The sequence below is a fragment of the Sturnira hondurensis genome, unplaced genomic scaffold, assembly GCF_014824575.4.
Source record: "Sturnira hondurensis isolate 20B ecotype Veracruz unplaced genomic scaffold, ASM1482457v3 Scaffold0002638, whole genome shotgun sequence".
In the NCBI taxonomy this organism is placed as follows: Eukaryota; Metazoa; Chordata; class Mammalia; order Chiroptera; family Phyllostomidae; genus Sturnira; species Sturnira hondurensis.
Window position 1 is genome coordinate 7,663,091 of NW_028075269.1, and position 19,808 is coordinate 7,682,898.

A 19,808-nucleotide genomic window follows, 5' to 3' on the forward strand; every position below is an offset into this window, starting at 1 on the left:
TTCTACCCAGGATGTAACTGGGAGGCAACTCCCCCTGGTTACAGCACCTGCGTGAGAGCTTGGAGATGATTGGCTCCACAGCACGGGGCCATGCCTGCCTGGACTAACTATGGCAGGCAAGAAAGGCTTCAAAAATACAGGAGTGCTAGCAGGTATAACTGATTGTGGGAGGAGTCGGAAATGTGGCTGCAGAGGAAGATTGACCCTGGGATTTAAACCTAGGCATGGCAGCCATGCTGGATGCTAGGGGCCACTAGGCTCTGGTGTGCCCCCTCTTGCCACATGGCTTAGGAAGCAGGAGAGACCTTGCTGGGAAGAAAGGAGTGAAAGGCCTCTTGCTGGTGGGCCACGAGAAGGTGCCCCATGGTTTTGAATCAGCTGGAAATGGCCGCAGCAACACAGCTGACAGTGCCAGGAACCAAGGGGCTGCCTGAGCCACGGACGTCCACCTCTTTTCCTGATATGGTACCCCAGACTGGACAGAGGGAGAAGGAAGGCTTGTGTGCATTTGTGGGTATTCCAAAGGACATCAGTATTTTAATGAAGACATTTAAGTCACTACTTTAAGTCTAATATAACTTTTTAAATAAATAATTCCTTTCCTTTGCACCAATCTCTGGCATTAAGAGACCTCTTTCCCTGATGGCAGGCAAGGCAAACCTAGAATGGGGTACAGGACTCCTGGAGCACAAAGCAGGGTCCATTTGGTAATAGTATCTCATTCCCCCCAGCCCAGGTCTGTTCTGTAACTCCAGGACTATGATATGCTGATCCAAAAGTGGAACAGGTTCAAAAGTTACTTTCTTGAACACCTGAATGTACAACAGTCCATCATTTCCAGCTCAAACTACTTCTTTAAGAAAATAATGTTTTCTCTATATAATTTTGTTTATTTATGTAATTCTATCTAGTATTTATGTGTATACAGTTTAGAAATGGAAGCATGGGAGTGGTTTTCAAATAATTTCATCTGGGAAACTCATCTTTAAAGATTAGATATGTTTGTTTCTATCCATTATGGAGTTACTGGTCCAGAACTTGCCCTTTTGCCATAAGCACTTAGAAAACCAGACAAAATACATATTCCAATGTCGTAAAACAAGAAGGGCAGGACTGTGAACGTGTAGATAATGGGAAATAGATGAATCCTAGAATCGTCTAGGCTTTCTGCCTAGTAGCACTTTCTGGTCCATGGATCAGGAAAGAGAAATTCAGAAAGATCTCTGCATTGTCACTGAATTGAAGAGACAGAAATCAGAGTTGCGAAGAGGAGGTGGCTGGAATGTACAAAACAGAGTACCGGAAAAGAGAGAACTTTACAAAGTAAGACCTTCAAGGAACTTTGTAAAAATCCCCTAGAAAGTCTGGCTTAACACTAGCAGATATACGTAGGTGGTGGGAAATGCTCTGCTTGGTTTCAAGAGTTGTAACTGCCCCCCCATGGCTAAGATTGAGTGAGTGACCTCTGGAATTCGAGCCATTAGGAGACAAAGCTTGTCTCTGGTAGCAAACGCTGCTTCTGCTTCATCCCCTGCCCTCAATGTATGGTCAGATAGTCCATGATGGGTAAGACCCCTCAGAGGAAGGGCAACCTAAGCCAGACATGATCACTTGGGAGGCCCTCAGGAAAGGACTCTCGGAAATACAACAAAGAGGGAATGATAGACCCTTACCCCCCGCACCGCCCCCCCCCACCCCCGCTATTCTGACATAGCCCAAGTCCCCATGTCCTCTGGGAAAAGCACTTCCTGGCTCTAATCCACTTAAGCCTAAAAACCTCTGATGGGGGAGGCGGTGCAGCCCCTTGCCAGCTAGAGCAGGATCCAGGGTGATTGGGCATAAGAAAGAGTTCCTAAAAGTCCTGTGAAGCCTGCTTTGCTAAGAGTGCCTTCATTCCCATGATAAGGGTCTGAGCAGGAAATAAGTATGTCTCCCAAAGTTTCTGCAACCCCCTTACCCGACAGACACTAACTCAGACTAAGCCCTCAGATTTCTTTGAAATGTTATCTACTGTTTGATCCTTGCCGCCTGTATTCCTGTGTATTACAACCCAATAAAAGCTGTTGAGGAAGGGGCTCCTGTCCTTTCTCCTCTGAGAGATTGGCCACCTCTCCTCCCCAAGCAGATCATGTCTTGGTAGTTTCACTTTCGTCCGTGGCAGACGGGGGGACATGCAGGCAAAGTCACCCCCCACACTTAGGCGGATCCTCCAAGATTCTAGGCAAAGAACAATAGCCTGAGAAGGAAAGAGTACCAGGATTGACACAGAGTGGCGTGACATTTGAGTTTCCAGCAGCCAGAATCGAATCCTTACTGAACACATAGGGCCCACAGAGAAGACGCCAGAGAGCTCACATCTCAGCATTATGCCTAAGGTGTCTTTAGAATACACTGTCCTCCCTCTAATCCTGCCATAACAAAGACTAACAATTAGCCTCTAACAAGGGAAACTGATTGGCAAGTAACTTACTTGAAGTAATAATGCCTGAAATTTTTCAATATTTGGTAAAAACTAGATACATAGTTGTAAAGTTCTCAATGAACACCAAAGAAAATAAACCATTGATTTTTTTTTAACAAGCTTCAAAGCAGCCTTAGAAAAAGTAGCATTAAATAAAGGAGAGCATCAATAGGAATGGTGGACATCACATCAGAAAAAACTGCAAACTACAATACAATTATATGGTATATAAGTTTCATATATTTATTATTATTATTATTATTATTATTATTATATCAGGAAAAATCAGGTGAAATAAAGACTGATAGGCAAACGCCAAGAAAAATTATTGTCAGCATATCAGCACTATAAAAAATAATCAAAGAAAATTTTCCAGCAGAAGAAAATAATACCAGATAAAAACTGGAATATACAAAAAGAAATAGTGACCAAAATGACATGTAACTTTAAAAAAAGATTTATTTATAGGCATGATATGACCCCAACAAGCCTACCAGTAAGCCTTTTGCAGACATTGACATGCCAATTCTAAAATCTGTATGAATATAAAAAGAACTTAGACTAGCCAAGCTAATTTTGAAAAATAACAAAGTTATATAACAAGAACTATACACTTTAATTTAAAAACTTAATGTAAAGCTGTAATAATCAAAAGAGTGTGAGACTGGTTAAAAATAAAACAAAAAAAGGTATCTAGATTCAAGAAAAAATAAGGCATCCAAAAAATAGGCTCAAGCATACATGGTTAAGGGGGTACTAGAGAACTGGATATCGTTTTTGCAGAGCGGGAAGGGCAGGAAATCTTGACCTTTAGCTGACATCATATCCAAAAATTAACTTGAAATATGTCATTGACCTAAAAATAAAAACTCTATTTTAACACTTACAGAAGAAAACATATGAAAAAATCTTATTACTTTGGGGCAGGAAAAAATTTCCCAAGAAATAAAATGCATTAACCAGAAGAGGAACACAAAAGATAAAGTAGATTTCTTTAAAGTTATATATATATATATATATATATATATAATTTTTCGATACATAAAACATCAACCCCGAGCTGGAGAAATATTTACAACACATATATATAACAAGAGACTTAAACCAAAATATACAGATAACTCTTACTACTCCATTAAAAAAAACAAGAATGGACAAAAGATTTGAAAAGGCCTTTCATGTGTCTTGATATACCAATGGCCACTAAGCCCATAAAAAATGCTCAATATCATTAGCAATCAGAGACATACAAATTAAAACTACAATAAGACAGCTCTACATGCCCACTAGAGTAACTAACAATAACATAAATCTCGTCTGCAATGATTAACAAGTAAACTGTGCTTGCTGAAGCCAGTGGTGCTAAGGATTGACCGCAAAGGAGTATGAGGGAAGTCTTGAGTGACTGGAGTGTGGGGTGGTTATATAGGTGTATATATTTGTAGAAAGCCACAAATTGCACACTTCAAATAAATGCATTTTACTGAATACAAATTATGTGTATGAGTATTAAGTAAAGTATTGGTTCACGTTCTGTGGAACCTCGGTATATAAACCTCTAAAAGCATAGATTCAAAGTCTGATAAGAGATAAAAGGCTTTCAGACCTGCCTACTGGAATTTCCCATATGCAGTGAACATTGAGACACCATGAAAGATCACGAGGACCCGACTGACTACAGAGTGAAAACACCCATGGTTTCTCTGTAAGAAAAGGCTATGAAGAAATTTAACTGTATTTATTTTATCGTTTTCATATTTCTCTTCATTTTGAATAATTAATAGCCTGTCTAATCTAATCACAAAGTACTTAACCAAGTAAATCTCAAAAAGACAACACCACAAAGTTGACTTTGTGAAGGTATCTGCAGTGACGGTGAAGATCCAGGTATCTGCCTGCTACGTTTTCCCAACAAGTGAAATCTGAGCTGCGTTCCTCTTGGCATCCACAGCAAGGCAAGAGTTACTTACCAAAAAGGATACACTTTGATGGAAAGTCTTTCCTTTCAGGGTGAGTGAAACCTGTGACATTTTCCTGGCTGATTTTTTCACAGTTGAATCGCACCAATGTCTGGGCTGCACACTTAATAAAAAATGTGGTTTTGTGTCTTCCTGTTCACTTTGGATCAAGCAAGAGACAAGTTCAAAGAAACCTGACGTAGGCCACAGCAAGGAGAGCGGTGCCAAGATTTTCAAAATATGCAGAAGTTCACCCACGTCAGTAGTACTGGGCTTTTTTTCTATCTGTTGCCAGAACTAAAAATTCCATTAAAAAGTAAACTATTTTTACCAACTGGTGGGATCAAATAATTCTTCTTTCTTTCCATCAGAATTCCTCAGTTAGAAGCATTTGGTTGCAAGCACAAGCGATAGTTTAAATAAATACCAACCATGATGGAAATATAGCAAACATACAAAGAAATGTGTGGCTCAACACTTTAAATATATATTTCCTTTTAAGCTGGAAGTAAGCTATTTTCTAAGTGAACAATATTGTCCATAAATCTACCAATTATTTCCAAATCATGTGTACATTTTTATAAACTGCTAATGTGCTTTTGTCTGGCACAACTTTCACTAGCTAAGTAATGCCCCTGTCTGGGCCATAATTTACTGTGGTGAACCACATCAACTCTCCTAACAATTTCCCCAATTAGCTGGTAGCAGTTCAATGACTTGCAGTCTTCGTGAGCAGGGCATTGCTGTAAACTCACCATTGTTTCATCGATGCTCGGTGAACCTTAGCCCACTGCTCTCTGCTTCCCTAGGAGATTAAGCTGAAAAAAAAGGGGGGATGGAGGAAAAACAGGGCTCATTGAGAGAAGGCTCCCATTGTAGCTGGCTGGCCCTGCCCTCTAAAGGCAAGTAGGTAAACTCCTGTGACAGCAATCTTGTGTTCCGGACCACCTCCTCTAAGATGGCCCCAGCAGCGCGAGAGCACTCACTCACTCGTCCTTCATCCAGCTGGTCTCAGTGGATATTAAGCCAAAGAGTAGAAGCAAGGAAGGGAGATGACTCAATGAACTCCAACACCTTTTATTCCAATGGCCAGCATAAACGAGGATCAGCCCTGCACAGAGCCCTCTTTCAATCCAGGCAGACATAACTTGCAGAGGCAAAGCTATTTAGCAGAACATGCACGATCCTTCAAAAGCACAGAGTGCCTCTGGAAAACTCCAGAACACAGCTGAGCTGCTGCTCTCTCAGCCCAAGACTGAGCTAGCAGAAATAATTATTCCGACTTCACCACAACGAGGAGGACCACTCACCAATGGTCATTACAACTTCCTATGAAAACTATCTTGATCTAATTTTTCTACGTATCACAATCATTTTGGCCAACAGATGATGAAGTGTGTTAACCAAGTGCCATGCTAATGTCGGTTTTGTATTGACCATGATTTCAAATAGTAGAATGTTCAACCAGCAATGGCTTAGGCAATTAAAGATGGTTACTTCACATACCTTCAGCAGGGCCTGCTTTTTCTGTTTTTCTGCTCTGGCACCTTCCACAAGCTGGCTTTTTTCCCGACGGCTGTCACCTCAAAGCCACACCATGACTTCTATAATTTTGAGCATCGCACAGCCAGATGGAAAGAAGGAAGGAAGGGAAGGAGGGAGAGAGGAAAGAAGGAAGAGAGGAAGGAAGGGAGGGAGGAAGGGAGGGAGGGAGGGAGGAAGGAAGGAAGGAAGGAAGGAAGGAAGGAAGGAAGGAAGGAAGGAAGGAAGGAAGGAAGGAAGGAGCTGAAGTCATACTGACAAGAGATATGTACCTAATTTTTTATGGAAAATGAAAAACATTTCCCAAAAGCTCCTCAGGAAAACTCCTGTCATTACTTTATCCCATGCAAGAGTCTCTGAAACAGAGTCATATGCAAAAGAGGTCAAGAGGAATGAGATCTTAATGTCTATATTTTTGTTTAATTTTTGGGGGATGACATTGGTTAATAAAACCATACAGATTTCAAGTGCACAGCTCAATAAAACATCACCTGCATATTCTATCATGTGTTCACCACTCAACATCAAACCTCTTTCCATCCCCATTTATACCCTCTTTGCCCAGTTCCACCTCTCACCACCCTTCTTTCCCTCTGGCTGTCACCATACTGTTGTCTCTAAGTGTCATTCAGAGAGAGAGAGAGATTTTTTTTGCTTAATCCCTTCACCTTCTTTCACCCAGACTCCAACCCCCCTCAGTGTTTTATTTAAACCAATTATAACTGATTATTTTGAGCTAGTAGGGTGGACAGGCTAACTTCTCTGAGACCTAGAGGTGTCTACTACCGGTACCAAATGAGGGGGGCTGTAAAGTACAGCATAGGAAGTAGAGTCAATTATAGTGTATTAACTATGCATGGTGCCAGGTGGGTACTAAACTTCCTGGGGGGATCATTTTGTAAATTATATAAATGTCTAACCACTATGTCGTACACCTGAAACTAATATAAAGTAATACTGAATGTAAAACAAAAAAAAACGGTTCTGTTAAGAAAGGTGGCAGGAATTGAATGGGATCTGCCATAATTGAGTTTCATTTTGCAGACAGACTTACAGCTATCACTGGTGCCACCATTGCCAGTGTTACTACCACTATCATCATCTTTCATTGGGAGACTACTCAGTGCCAAGCAATTCACTGTACTCGGTATTTTTATTTTATTTAATTTACACAATAATCTTCAAGGACTGAAAAGGATAATAGCAACTGTACAGACAGTGTTTGATTTCATCTAAGGGCTGTGTGATTCCAAAGCCCAAATCACTTCATAGTCTTGTACTGACCCGTATTTCTCCACATGGATGAGTGTTTAAAAAACAGCTCACAGCTCAGTCCTGGCACCGTTCCTATTATTTAATCCCAGGCAGAAGGATGCTCACTGGAAATGAATGCGACTCATTACTCCACCTTGCACATAATTGTTTTTAAATTGTGTCAAGATATGCATTGTCTTCATAAAGTCCTCTAGAATTTTGTGATGCTATTAGGAAATGATTACAGCACAGGAGGTCCCTTCCTGGAAGGATTAAATAGTGTGAACTTTACTACTCACAGGTAATGAATAAATGCTAATTGAATGAATGAATGAGATTCAAAGACTTGGAGAGCTGTTTGTTTGGATGATTCTTCTGGTGCCTAGAAAGGTTTATAAAAATATGTACTATCAGTCAGCACAAAAAAGGAAAAAAGAACATTGTTTTTCTGCAAGCTTTGGACATCACAAGCAACTAGATTTCGAGGTAGTAGATATAAGTTAGTTTGGGTGCTGTTGATCAAAAAACAAGGTTTAATCCATAAATTCCTCTTGATCTTCATTTTTCACACCAGCATAATGCTTCCAAAAGATTATTCAGAGTGATCTGGATTTGGATAAATTTAACGTATTTTAAAATAAATGCAGCATTCAATCATGTTCCTTGAAATAGAGTTAACATTTTATAAGCATTATTAGGCACCAGATGCTATGCTAAGCAACTTAAGTGCATCTCATTTAAGTATTATCATAACACTATGAGGCAGATGTTATCTGGAGTTTTACATAGCCCAATTAAGTAACATGAGTGCTTACCATGCCTAAGTTCAGAATGATATTACGGATGAAACAATTCAATGGAGATCAAAATATCATTAATATATATCAAGCTGATCAAAACACATGACTTGAAATCTGCAACGAGCAGCCCCACCCTGTCTCAGGTAGCGAACACTACACAATGCTGGTCCCCTGGAGGGCTGAGTGCTTCAGTGACCAGGCGACGAGCTGGCCCAAGCATGTACTCCCTGAAGACAAGATCTACAAGGAAAGCTCTCCGATGGCTAAGAGGTGCACGCAGACCTTCTTCCTTCTTGCACATTCTCAATGAGAGAAGTTGCCTCTCTTACTATGTCTGGTCCCCTAGAAAGAGACTTTGAGATAGAGTTTTACCTGCAGGAGGTTTACTGGGGAGTTTTTTTAGGAACCAACCCCTGCGGGGGTTGGAGGGCAGCAGGACTGGGCCAGAGGAGAAATTGAACTGCAATGTAATTACAACAGAGGCCTCTTCAGATGCCACAGCAAGCTCTTGAGCAGGGCAGCCCTTGCAGGGTTGTCCTTCATTGAGGTGAGAGGCCAGGCCTCTGTACCCCTGTGCTGGCTAGTCATTGGATGCAGGCTGACCCTGGGAAGTGACATACTTGGGCAAAGTCACTCCCTTCAACTACAGGCTGCTCTTCAGTGTGACTCGCATGAGACCTGTGGACAGTCCACATCCTTGCAGGGGAAGAATGAATGTCTTGGTCCTAAAAGCGGAGACTTGGGCAGAGCAGCACAGATGCTTCATTCATGGTGGTTTTCCAGTGGAGCTTCTCCATATGGAGAAAGAAAATGAGGGAGAAAAAGAAATCTCCAAAAATAGACATCACAGCTATACCCACTTTTACACACGAATAAAAAAAGTAATGAGAATATACGGCAAGTGGTAAAAAGGGGGATTACAAGGAGTCTCAACCCACTTCGTTATATTGTCTTTTGCTACAGAGCTTGGAGAGTAAGTAGTCTGTCTATGAGAAAACATGGGGAAATTTTAGACTTACACTGATACATTATAAACAGTATCCTATCAGTTGGCAATATATGAAAACATTATCACATGAGTTGGCAATATATGAAAATAAAAAAGAGCTGTTTAGTACACTTTACTTTGACTCACAGAAGTATTTACAAAAACATGTATCTGACTATTAGCACTAACTCCATTTGCTTTTGATATCCTGCTTATGCTGCCGCTTGATAACTATGATAGTTGTTAGCAATGGCCCCTGTTCGCAGAGTCAGAATCTGCCCTCCCGTACACTGTGCACACTATTTGCAAATGCTGGCTGTGCATCAGAATCACCCATGGGACATTAACAAGTAAAGCTGTCTTGACCCCCCCACCTCAGATCTACAGCACATCAGAGCCTTCTGAGTTGAAATGCAGATTCTAGCTTTTTAGTGTTTAAGCCTTAGTCAATTTTGTTCATTCTCCAGGTTAAGCACATTGCTATGGTGTGACATTATCTGTAACTTATTTTTGATAACATTAAATCTATAACTGGGCTCATGACACGTTAATTTCATTTAACATGTTATATATGCCAGTTCATGGACCTAAAATTTCTCAGTCAAACAAACATGTTCTTTCAAGCAAGACCCTGAAGCTGTGGTTTGTAGATTCTTCAACATAGGTCTTGCTACCACAGCTCAATCCCCAGAGATCTGATTAAAAATATCTTTTTGCCTTTAACAGCATAATAGCACATACACCACAAAATACTGTAGATTTGATCTAGGCTTTTCAACATCTGTGCATGTTACATACCATAAACTTATGGTTCCAATGTTTAAAAGAAAAGGAAAATGAAAAATCTGAAGAAGGTAGTTAAATACAACTTATGACTTCACGGTATAACAGCAATTCTTTATTATTTTTAAATTGTGTGTTCATAGCCACTCTGTTTGATATTTTAAAAGTATTTAAAATGTTTTCCACAAAGATGGTGCCCAAAGTGAAGAAGAAAGCCCCTGCCCCTCCCAAAGCCAAAGCCGAAACAAAGACTTTGGAGACAAAGAAAACAGTGCTGACAGGCATCCACAGCCACAAAAATAAGAAGATCCCCCAAAGAAGACCTACATGTCACCCACCTTCCAATGGTCCAAGGAACTGCAGCTCTAAAAGCAGCCAAATACCCTAAGAGCACCCCCAGAAGAAACAAGCTTGAACACTATGCCATCATCAAGTCCTTCTGACTATTGAGTCAACCATGGAGAAGATGGAAGATAACAATACAGTTGTCTTCATTGTGGAAGTCAAGGCTGACAAGCACCAGATTAAACAGGCTGTGAAGAAGCTCTATGACATTGACTTGGTCAAGGTCAACACCCTGATCAGGCCTGATGGAGAGAAGAAGGCATATGTTCCACTGGCCCCCGACTGCGGTGCTTTGGATGCTGCCAACAAAACTGGGATCATCTAAGCCAAGTCCAGCTCCCTAATCCTAAATACGGAAACTTTATACTATAAAAACATTTAATATAGTTATTTTTATCACCAAATTAGTCACACTAACACATTCTAGGCACATGCAGTGATTGCTGGGCAACATGACAGCCCACCAGAACATAGACTCCATGAGCATAAGATTTTGTTCTTTGGCTTCTGACCCCACCCCCAGTGCCCAGAACAGTGACTGGCACCTGTTCCATGCTCCATCCTCCATCGGTATTGTCAGCTGAATGAACGAACATCAAAGTTAGTCCTGAGTGGAAAGCAATTTATGGAAGTGACTATTACCTCTTGTCTGATAGTCTGTAAACAGAGGTGCCACCGTGGCAATGACACACCAGTGTTCCTGGGATCGAAAAAGATGGGAAGCCGACTAGAGTGCATTTGTATAACCAGATAAAAACAAGTAGAAGGCTGAGGTCAGCCGCTACAGTAGTCAAGAGCTCTCACTTACATCCTATATCTAATCAATTCTCACCCCAGAGCCCATTGTTCAAAGGAGGACAGAGTCTGGAGCCAAATCAAGTATGTACAATAAACATCTTCTTATTTCTGCCCCAAAGGGAGTTGCGGATACTTATCAGAGTGACTATACCCTGAGGAGGTGCAATCCACAGGCCATCTCAAGGCTGATGAACAGCAAGGTCTGAGTTGTTACTGAGATCTGGGAGCCGAACTATAATCATGCCCTTTGGTTCTATCAGGGGACTATGGAGGCCAAATGGCCCAAGCCCATCTCACAGTGGATCATGGTCCATGGAGCCACCAGCAGTCACTCCCCCAGTCTCTGGATGCAAAATTAGAATGAGTGTACTCAGCAACTGACAGAAGTTTCACATTGACTTCCTGAAATAAAGATAAGAAACACCATGATAGCAAGTGCCATGAGGAAGTCCCTTAAATTGTACCCCACCCACCTGCCAAAATAATAAATCAGAAGCAGTTTCGCAGCCCAGGCAGAATCACCAAAATTTGAGCTACTACCAAACACGTGCCAAATATTATGACATTTTACAAGCCCATATAGGGTGGCCATGTTGGCAAATCTATGGGCAAGGAAGAAGACATTATATTCAGGCTAAGCATCAATTTCAGCAGCAATAAATTTTGGTCCCCTCCAAAGTAGAAAGGGTGTGATATAATAAACCTGTCACCACAGGACTGGTTAGTCTCCCTGAGAAATAGTACAAATCAATTAGCACTGATGTCTGAGGCTGACAGCTGGCCTCTGAGGAGGTGCTGTAGCTAGATCAGCCTTGATAGAAGGGAGTCCAGAATGGTTACCTCATGCCTTGCTTCCACCCCTGTTATGTGGATTCTCTGCTCATGGACCCACCAAGCAAGTTCTTGGGATGGCTAAGGACAATCTGACTGATATACAAAGGTTATTCTAATTTTTGCATAAAAGTCTTTTCTAGATACTGTCACCACCCCTCACTTCGAAGGCCGTATGATAGGGTACCCTGTTGAATTAGGGCATGCATTCAAGGTGTGAACTGTATCAGCCATGTCTTTTGCCCAGCTCACATTCTTTTGACCTCCCTTCTCACTCCAGACATTACTGCTATGGCACGTAGCACTCAGCTATAGGTAGATGTAATCTGAGTACCTCAACTGGGTCACATGGTTATAATTCATGCTTTTTGTCCTGAAGCTCCTTTAAACCCACCACTTCTACTGCTTGCAGGATGCCTCTCAGCGAGTCTGATAGGCAAACCTCAGTGAGAAGTTAACCCACTACGGGACAACCCTTGGTTGGTGGGGAAAAAGAACCCATGGGTAAATATTTTCTTCTTCTGTCTCTCAGGCAAACATTCAGAAGTGTGCTCTAGACCATCAGTCCCCAATCTTGTTGGCACCAAGAACCAGTTTTGTGGAAGACAATACTTCCATGGACTGGGACAGGGTGAAGCAGAAAGTTTCAGGATGATTCAAGTGCATTATATTTATTGTGTACTTTATTTCCATTATTATTACATTGTAATTTATAACAAAATAATTATACAACTCACCATAATGTAGAATCAGTGGGGGCCTTGAGCTTGTTTTCCTGCAACTAGCCTGTCTCACCTGGGGACAATGGGACACAGTGACACCTGTAGTGTTGCTTGCATCCAGTCTACTCTGTAATCTCATTTTGGCTGCTATTGCTGCAGAAAACCCTGCTTCACAAAGATAGGATGTTGGACATGGAAGCAGGCTTTTCAGTGTTTTTGTGGCAATCTCAGGATATTCTGCTTTACTTCAGTCCCAAACTATGAAGATTTGAAGTTGTCTCAAACATACTTTTAAGGCAACCATTTGTGATCTCTAGCAGAGGATCCTCTTCCAGCTCAGACAAAGTTCACCCATCTGGCTCATTCACAAATGGGTCGAGAATTCATTCCTTTCCAGTTTGGGGGTCTTTTGTGGTTGGGAAGTAATCTGCAAACTCTTTTGAAAGCTGAGATAGATGATCATGCACCAGTGGAGAGAAAGAAGACCCTGGCTCAGTCTCTTTCAAAATCTGCTAATGTTTGAAACACGTCAAAAATCCCAATGTTCACTGGTCACCCCCATAACTCCAGTTTGTCTTTGAATGCAGCTACTTTGTCTGTTGCAATGAATCATAATTTAAGCAAGACTCTTGGTATTTTCTATTAAATGCAACTTTCTTTTTTGTTGGCGGTCTTAGAGTCTTCGGCTATGTCATCATTGGGTCTTTCCCCTTTTCACAGAAGGTCTCCAGCGATGTTTGATTTTTACGCATTTATGGTTAGAATTAGCACATGGGCTTATCAAAATTGTGACTAAGACAAGTGTGCAGTATAGGAAAGAGGTGTGGACAGAAGAGGTAGATAAAATAATGGGTGGGGCATGCATGGACTAAAATAAGTGTCATATTCTGACTTAAAGCCTGCCACCAGATGCAGCTGTATGACTGAAGTACATCAACTCACTTGCCATTATCAAGCCTGCCACCAGATCAGATTATTTGTCACTTGCCACTCACTGATAGATTTTTGATATGAATCCACAGGCAACTGATTTATTATGGCCTCTGTGCAGTCAAACCTCTCTACTAATGGTAGTCTCTATTTGCAGCTGCTCCCCAGTGCTAGCTCCAACAGCTCCAACAGTGCCAACACAGGTCAACAGGCATTAAATTCTCGTAAGGAGCACACAGTCTAGATCCTTCACATATGCACTTCACAGAAGGGTCTGTGCTCCTATGAGAATATAATGTCGTGCTTATCTGGCAGGAAGTGGAGCTCAGATGGTAATACAAGCAATGGGGAGAGGCTATAAATACAGAAGAAGCTTTATTTGCTTGCCTGCCACTCATCACCTCCTGTTAGTCTGGTTCCTAACAGGCCACACACCAGTACTGGGAGGTTGGGAACCCCTGCTCTGAACAACTCAAAAAGTCCCTAGCAAGATCAAGCTTCTGCTGTCTGCAGCAGAGACCAGGTGATAAGACATATTTTCAAATGTAACTTCTGTGCTATTTCACGCTTCCTCTACCCCTGTTCTTCAGGGTCATTTTCTAACATAAATAACCATCATGGAAGTCTTTGTTTATAGCCCTGCATTTTGGAGGAACCTAGACTAAGACACAGTCTTTTTCCAGAGTATAGAGAGAAGCTCCTTAAGAGGACAGAAGGCCCTATCCAAATAGAAGGAAAGGGGTCAAGATAAAATTGGCACTAGAGTACAAAAAGGAAAGAAAACTACAAAAATTTTCAAAGTTTGCCTTCAATGACCTGATAAATTTTGTGTGCCTACCAAAAAAAGGTCTTCCCTGTTCAAACCCTGGGGAACTTAATGGAGATATTGCTCTCAACATCTATAGATTCCTTGTTATAACCTGAAAATATGGAGTTACCCTTTAATATTTTTCCTCCCTCCATTCCCTTGGCCCTCACCATGCACACACATTCTGCCCACAGATCCTACCTTTGTACAAGAGTTCACACTCACTGCTTTGTTTCTATTGCCAACCCCCATCCTCATTTCAGCCTCTTAGTATTTGATACCTGATATTTCTTCCTCCAATGCCTTTACCACTTCTCTACTAATATTTCTAAAATAACATTCTGGGTTTTTCTTTGCTGATCTGAAGCTTCATGACCTTTTCACTTCAGAATAATGTAAACAATCATTCATGCAAAAAGTATTAATCACATCCTAAATGTCAGGCACTCTAGCCAAGGACTAGGAATAAGGTGCTGAGCAAAGCAAGTGTCATATTTCTCACCAACATTTTAAATATTATCTCACATTACTCCAAAAATCTACAGTCCAACTCAGTTCAGTGACTCTTTGGTCTTAGGAAACATGATCATCAAGTCTCTATTTTTACTGTTTCTGTTGACTAAGAAACACTCTTTGTCTTCCCTCTGCTTATCTTGAGTTCATTCTTTATTCCTAGTATGTTCCTGTATTCCAGACTCTGACCAGAACAGTCTGCCTGCTAGTACCATTTCCTTCCCCTGAATTTTTGAAAGGATTTCACTTATTTATTTTTAGACAGAGGGGAAGGGTGGGAGAAAGAGAGGAAGAGAAACATCAGTGTGTATTTGCCTCTCACACACCCGCTACTGGGGACCTGGCCTGCAACCCAGTGGTGTGCCCTGACTGGGATTTGAACCAGCAGTTCTTTGCTTTGCAGTCTGGTGCTCAATCCACTGAGCCGCACCAGACAGGGCTCCTTCTCCTGAATTTTTACTATACTCACGGTCCTTAGCACTCATCTTACCCTTATTGTATGCATTCACCCCTGACAAAGACTGATGCTTTAGACTGAAGCTTTTGTTATACAAGGTCTTTCTAGAAGGTATCAAGCTATGAAACATGACATAGAGACATTTACTGAAGGAGATACAAGATACTAGAAATATTGTGTATAGGACAATGATGTCTCAGTCCCCTTCAAAGGTAGGTACCTTGGGTCCTCCCAGTTGCCATTAGCTGCCCTGTTGTATTTTCCTGAATCTCATTGATGGTCTGAAATCTCTTCCCTTTCAAAAATCATTTTAGTTTTAGGAAAAGCCAAGAGTTGCTGGGCGCACCAAACCTGGGCTGTAGCGGGGCTGAGTCACCTGGGTGATTTGATATTTTGCCAAAACACTCTACATGAGATGTGATGTGTGAGCTGGCGAATTGTTGTGCTGAAACTGCTAAGCACCAGTTGCCCACAAGTGTGGCCTTCTGACTCACCTGAATAGTTTCCTGTGATCATCTGAAAAGAGAAATGTTCAAGCTTAATGCAAAATTGGATGCGGATTATTTGTTCTATTTGCTCAGTCATTTTGAATGTGATGGCCACAAGTACATATACTCACTCAATGGCATCTATCACTACCACTGACTATTACAGTGAAGTGGTCATTGTTCATGTATGTGCGTTCCAGTCCACTCTCCCTGGCTGCCAGATTACATTAATGTAGTGCAACTGTTCTCATTATATTAACAATGGCTGGATTTTTTTTCTGGACAGACCCCATATATATACTCTTAAAACTTGTATCAGTTATATTTCTATTTCCCTCACTACTTATAAATTAAATATAATCTTGGACAGAGGTTCATTTTACATTTACATCAGAGTCTTGATTTTACCTTTCCAAAGGCATGTTTTAGCACGATGCTGTTAAGCCCAATCTATATCAATGCTATCTCACACCATCAAAGTTTCTCTTTCCCCACTGCTGCTGGTTGAGAAACGCACAATGAGGCATAAGCTGAGGGGCCTAGCGGCCTCTTCAGTACTGTCCCATCTTCCTCCTCTATTCCTCCCCTTTTCCAGCAGGACTCCTCTGGCTTCTCCAAAAGTGGAATAGGCAAGGGAGACGTTAGGGTCAGGAAAAGCCCTACTTGATTGATATGGTTACATCTGTATTGAGGCCCTCAAAGTTGGCCAGCTGGAAGCTTGTTTTAGGTCTAGGCATTTTAGGGTTCTTCAGAGATCCTCTGACTGACTGCAGCTTCCTTGATGTCGGTGACATTTTCCCTTCAATTTTCAATTTTCCCTGCTGTGGGGCCTCCCGTCCTTTCCAGTGCTGCTGGTGGGTGGTGTGCCTTTGGGGAAGCCACTCTTCCCGCTTCCTTCTGGGGGTCCACTTATGCAAACGTCCATGTCCCACCAAGATGTGTAGGTACAGGCCTACCTCTTTCTCTGCTGCCACAGATCACTTCAGGCAGCAGTTACATGCCAGCCCTTGTATCATAAGAATCCCAGGGAACACAAGCCAGGTTCTTTAAATGTTTCTCTTAAAGAACCCTTCAGCTGACTTCAAGATTAAAAAGGCCTATCCCTCACTCCTTCTCAATAGGGCACAGAAATCACTAAGTACACTTACAAGACTCTCCCAAAATAGTCACATTCTGGCTGCTCTAAAGACCTCTTAGCTTTCTAAGAGTATATTACGTAGACTGGACTTGATATGGAAAATAAGATAATCCTGATAGGGATTATTATTATTTTTTGCCTCTCCATTGCATATCCCACATTGATAGTCAAGCACTTCAATAGTGGTGTTTAACAATCATCATCTATTCTTCTCAGCTAAAACTCCAAGTCAAGACCATTTTAGCATCCTTTCATGCATGCATAAACACGCACTGTTTTCAAAATAATGGGCATTTTACATATGGTTCTGCAACCTGTTCTTTTCGCTTAACATGTCTTGCATGTCTTTCCATATTTCACATTCATTGCAGCCAATAATTTTAGATATATTATGGTAATGGTTTAGGGATATCAACATACATATATCTCTCCAATGAATAAACAAGAGAAGTCATCAGAAAATTTTGCAATCTTCAGAAGGGCTTTTTATTTTTCATGATACTACATTTTGCCATGTATAATGCACACCCATGTTTTTGTGTGCATTATTCATGGGATTATTATACCCATGGTATGTAATCATTATAACCATGTATAATGTGCATTGTTATTTTTCCCTCAAAATTTTGAGTAAAAAAGTGCTCATTACACATGGCAAAATATGGTAAGAGTCATGAATGTCATTGGTGTGGTTCAAAGTCCAGCTATTAACTGTGACTGTCATAATTATCATATGAGTGACAGGAGAAAAACATTGTAAAAGCTTGAATCTAAGACAAATGAGTATCTAGGACCTAGTAAGTCACTCTGTGCAGAAAACGTGAACCAAGGAGTAAAGCTGTGGATCTAAAAAATACCTAGATTGTGTAGTCTGAATTGCAATAAAATGGAATGGAGAAATACTATTTACTACCCACAAGTCACCATGCTGAATATTTTGTGTATACTGTATCATTTAATCCTTATAACAGTCAGCCATATTCTCAAATCTCATTTTCTCTCACTTGCTCTCTCATTGCGTGACTCCAGCCAAATCGGCGAGTTCAGGTCTTTGCATATTCCTAATTAACTGAAATGCTCCTCCTACATAGATTCATAGCTCTTACCCTTACTTCATTTGTGTATTTGGTCATTGTCACCATTTTAAGGTACTGTATACAATAGTACTTCTGGCCTCAAATCTTTTCTATACAATGTATGGCAACTGGACATATTTCTCCCTGTATTTTCTTAGGATAAAAAAAAACCCTATAAACTCCTGGTGGTCCTGAGTGGCCTCTACCCTCTACTGTGAAGTGTCACTTTCTAGGGTGTCCCAATTGGCCTGAGAGGGGTTGAAGTCCACATCCAGGAAAGCAAGAATGGCTTGACATTTATTTTTCAAACTCGTTGTTCCTTAACAATTCAGTGTTAAGTAGGAGACTCTTAGCACATTGGTGAGCAGCAGTATTTAAGAGTGCCTAAGCACACTGATCAGGAGATTAATGATCTCAGATGAGCTGAGAAAGCTCCTCAGTTGTTTCAGGGACAGTGAGAATGAAATGTTTCCTATTCCCATTTTCATTAAACATTGAGCCACCAGTCTGCATGGATGGGATCCCTTATGCCCTTTTGGCTCAGGAGGCAAACTACAACAGCTTCAGGGCAAGTGACCACAACAAAGGGATTTGCCTTGGAGGCACCATTTAAACCTTTTGGGTTCCATGACTTCCATGTGGAGGGCACCCCACATCTCACCTTAGTGGGTCCCACACCTCAACTGATACTGTGCTCAGATTTTCCCCCAGAAGTTCCCTCTGAAAGAGCAAGCCAGTGCAATAATTCACTCAGGTGGAGAAGAGAACCCAATCTGACTGAATGACTCTTCTGCTGACTTAAGTGTGGTTGAGTCACTGGATCAGACTTGCCTCCAACACTGGCCTGAAAGAAGCCCTCCTTACTCCCTTCAAGGATCCTTTGCCTGGCATGTTAGCCAATCAGCCTAATCACTGCTTTCTGGGTACAGGGTAGACCATCAACAGGATGCAGAAGATTCAGTTTTATGTCCCAGAAGATGCCTCATCATTCCTAAAGCTAATTAAGATCAAATGAAGTATACCACATAAACAAGTAGTGCCTTAGAAGTCCTCTTAAAATTTGGGTTGGGACGCCATGACGATCTGGATGAAGAAGGGGCCACACCAAACTCAACACGCTCAGGGGAGGCCTTCATGGCCAACCTTACAAACTCAGAGACTGAAAGGAACCCCATGGTTACTTCCAGAGCACACGGAAGGGTTTGAAATTAAAACTTTCTAACTAAAAGCAAGTCATAGCAGGTAGTCATGTCCTAGGCCAGTATCTTCCCTGATAAAGGTCAATCTTTACCTTCCCTGAGCCTGTCTATTGTCGCTTTGCATCTATAACATAACTTTGGAATGTCAGAGTAATTTCTTTTTTCCAGACCCATCAAGGCACAATCACTGCACCAGTGCACAGACCACAGAACCCCTCCTTGTCATTGTTCTCATGCTAACTGTTGACTCTCCTGTACTCACCAATGGAAAATAAGGGCTTGTTTATCCCTTCTACTTTTTACCCAATCCCAGAGACCTCCCTGCTTCGCTTTCTCCCACCTCTCTAATCTACCAACAATGGATTTCATGTAACACCCTTAGGTCTTCCCCTTTGCTTTTATAAATACTCAAATATTTGCTTATATAAATATGTGGTAAAACTGCCATTTTCCAGAGCACTTCCTCAATCCACTGGGATTTTGTTGCCCCCCAATTGTTGTCAGTTTGGCTCAAATAAACTCCTAAGAATTCTTATAGGTTTGGACATTTCTTACATGTACAACAATGTATGGCGGAAACAGCATAAAGCCATGGCAACAAAAGCACCAGTGCTGGCCCTGCCTTTCCAGGGGGCACCCAGTTAATGAGTTAAGAGCAAGCTAGGGCCATGCCTCTCCATTAAACATCAAGTGACCTTGTCGGCTATGCCAGTTGTT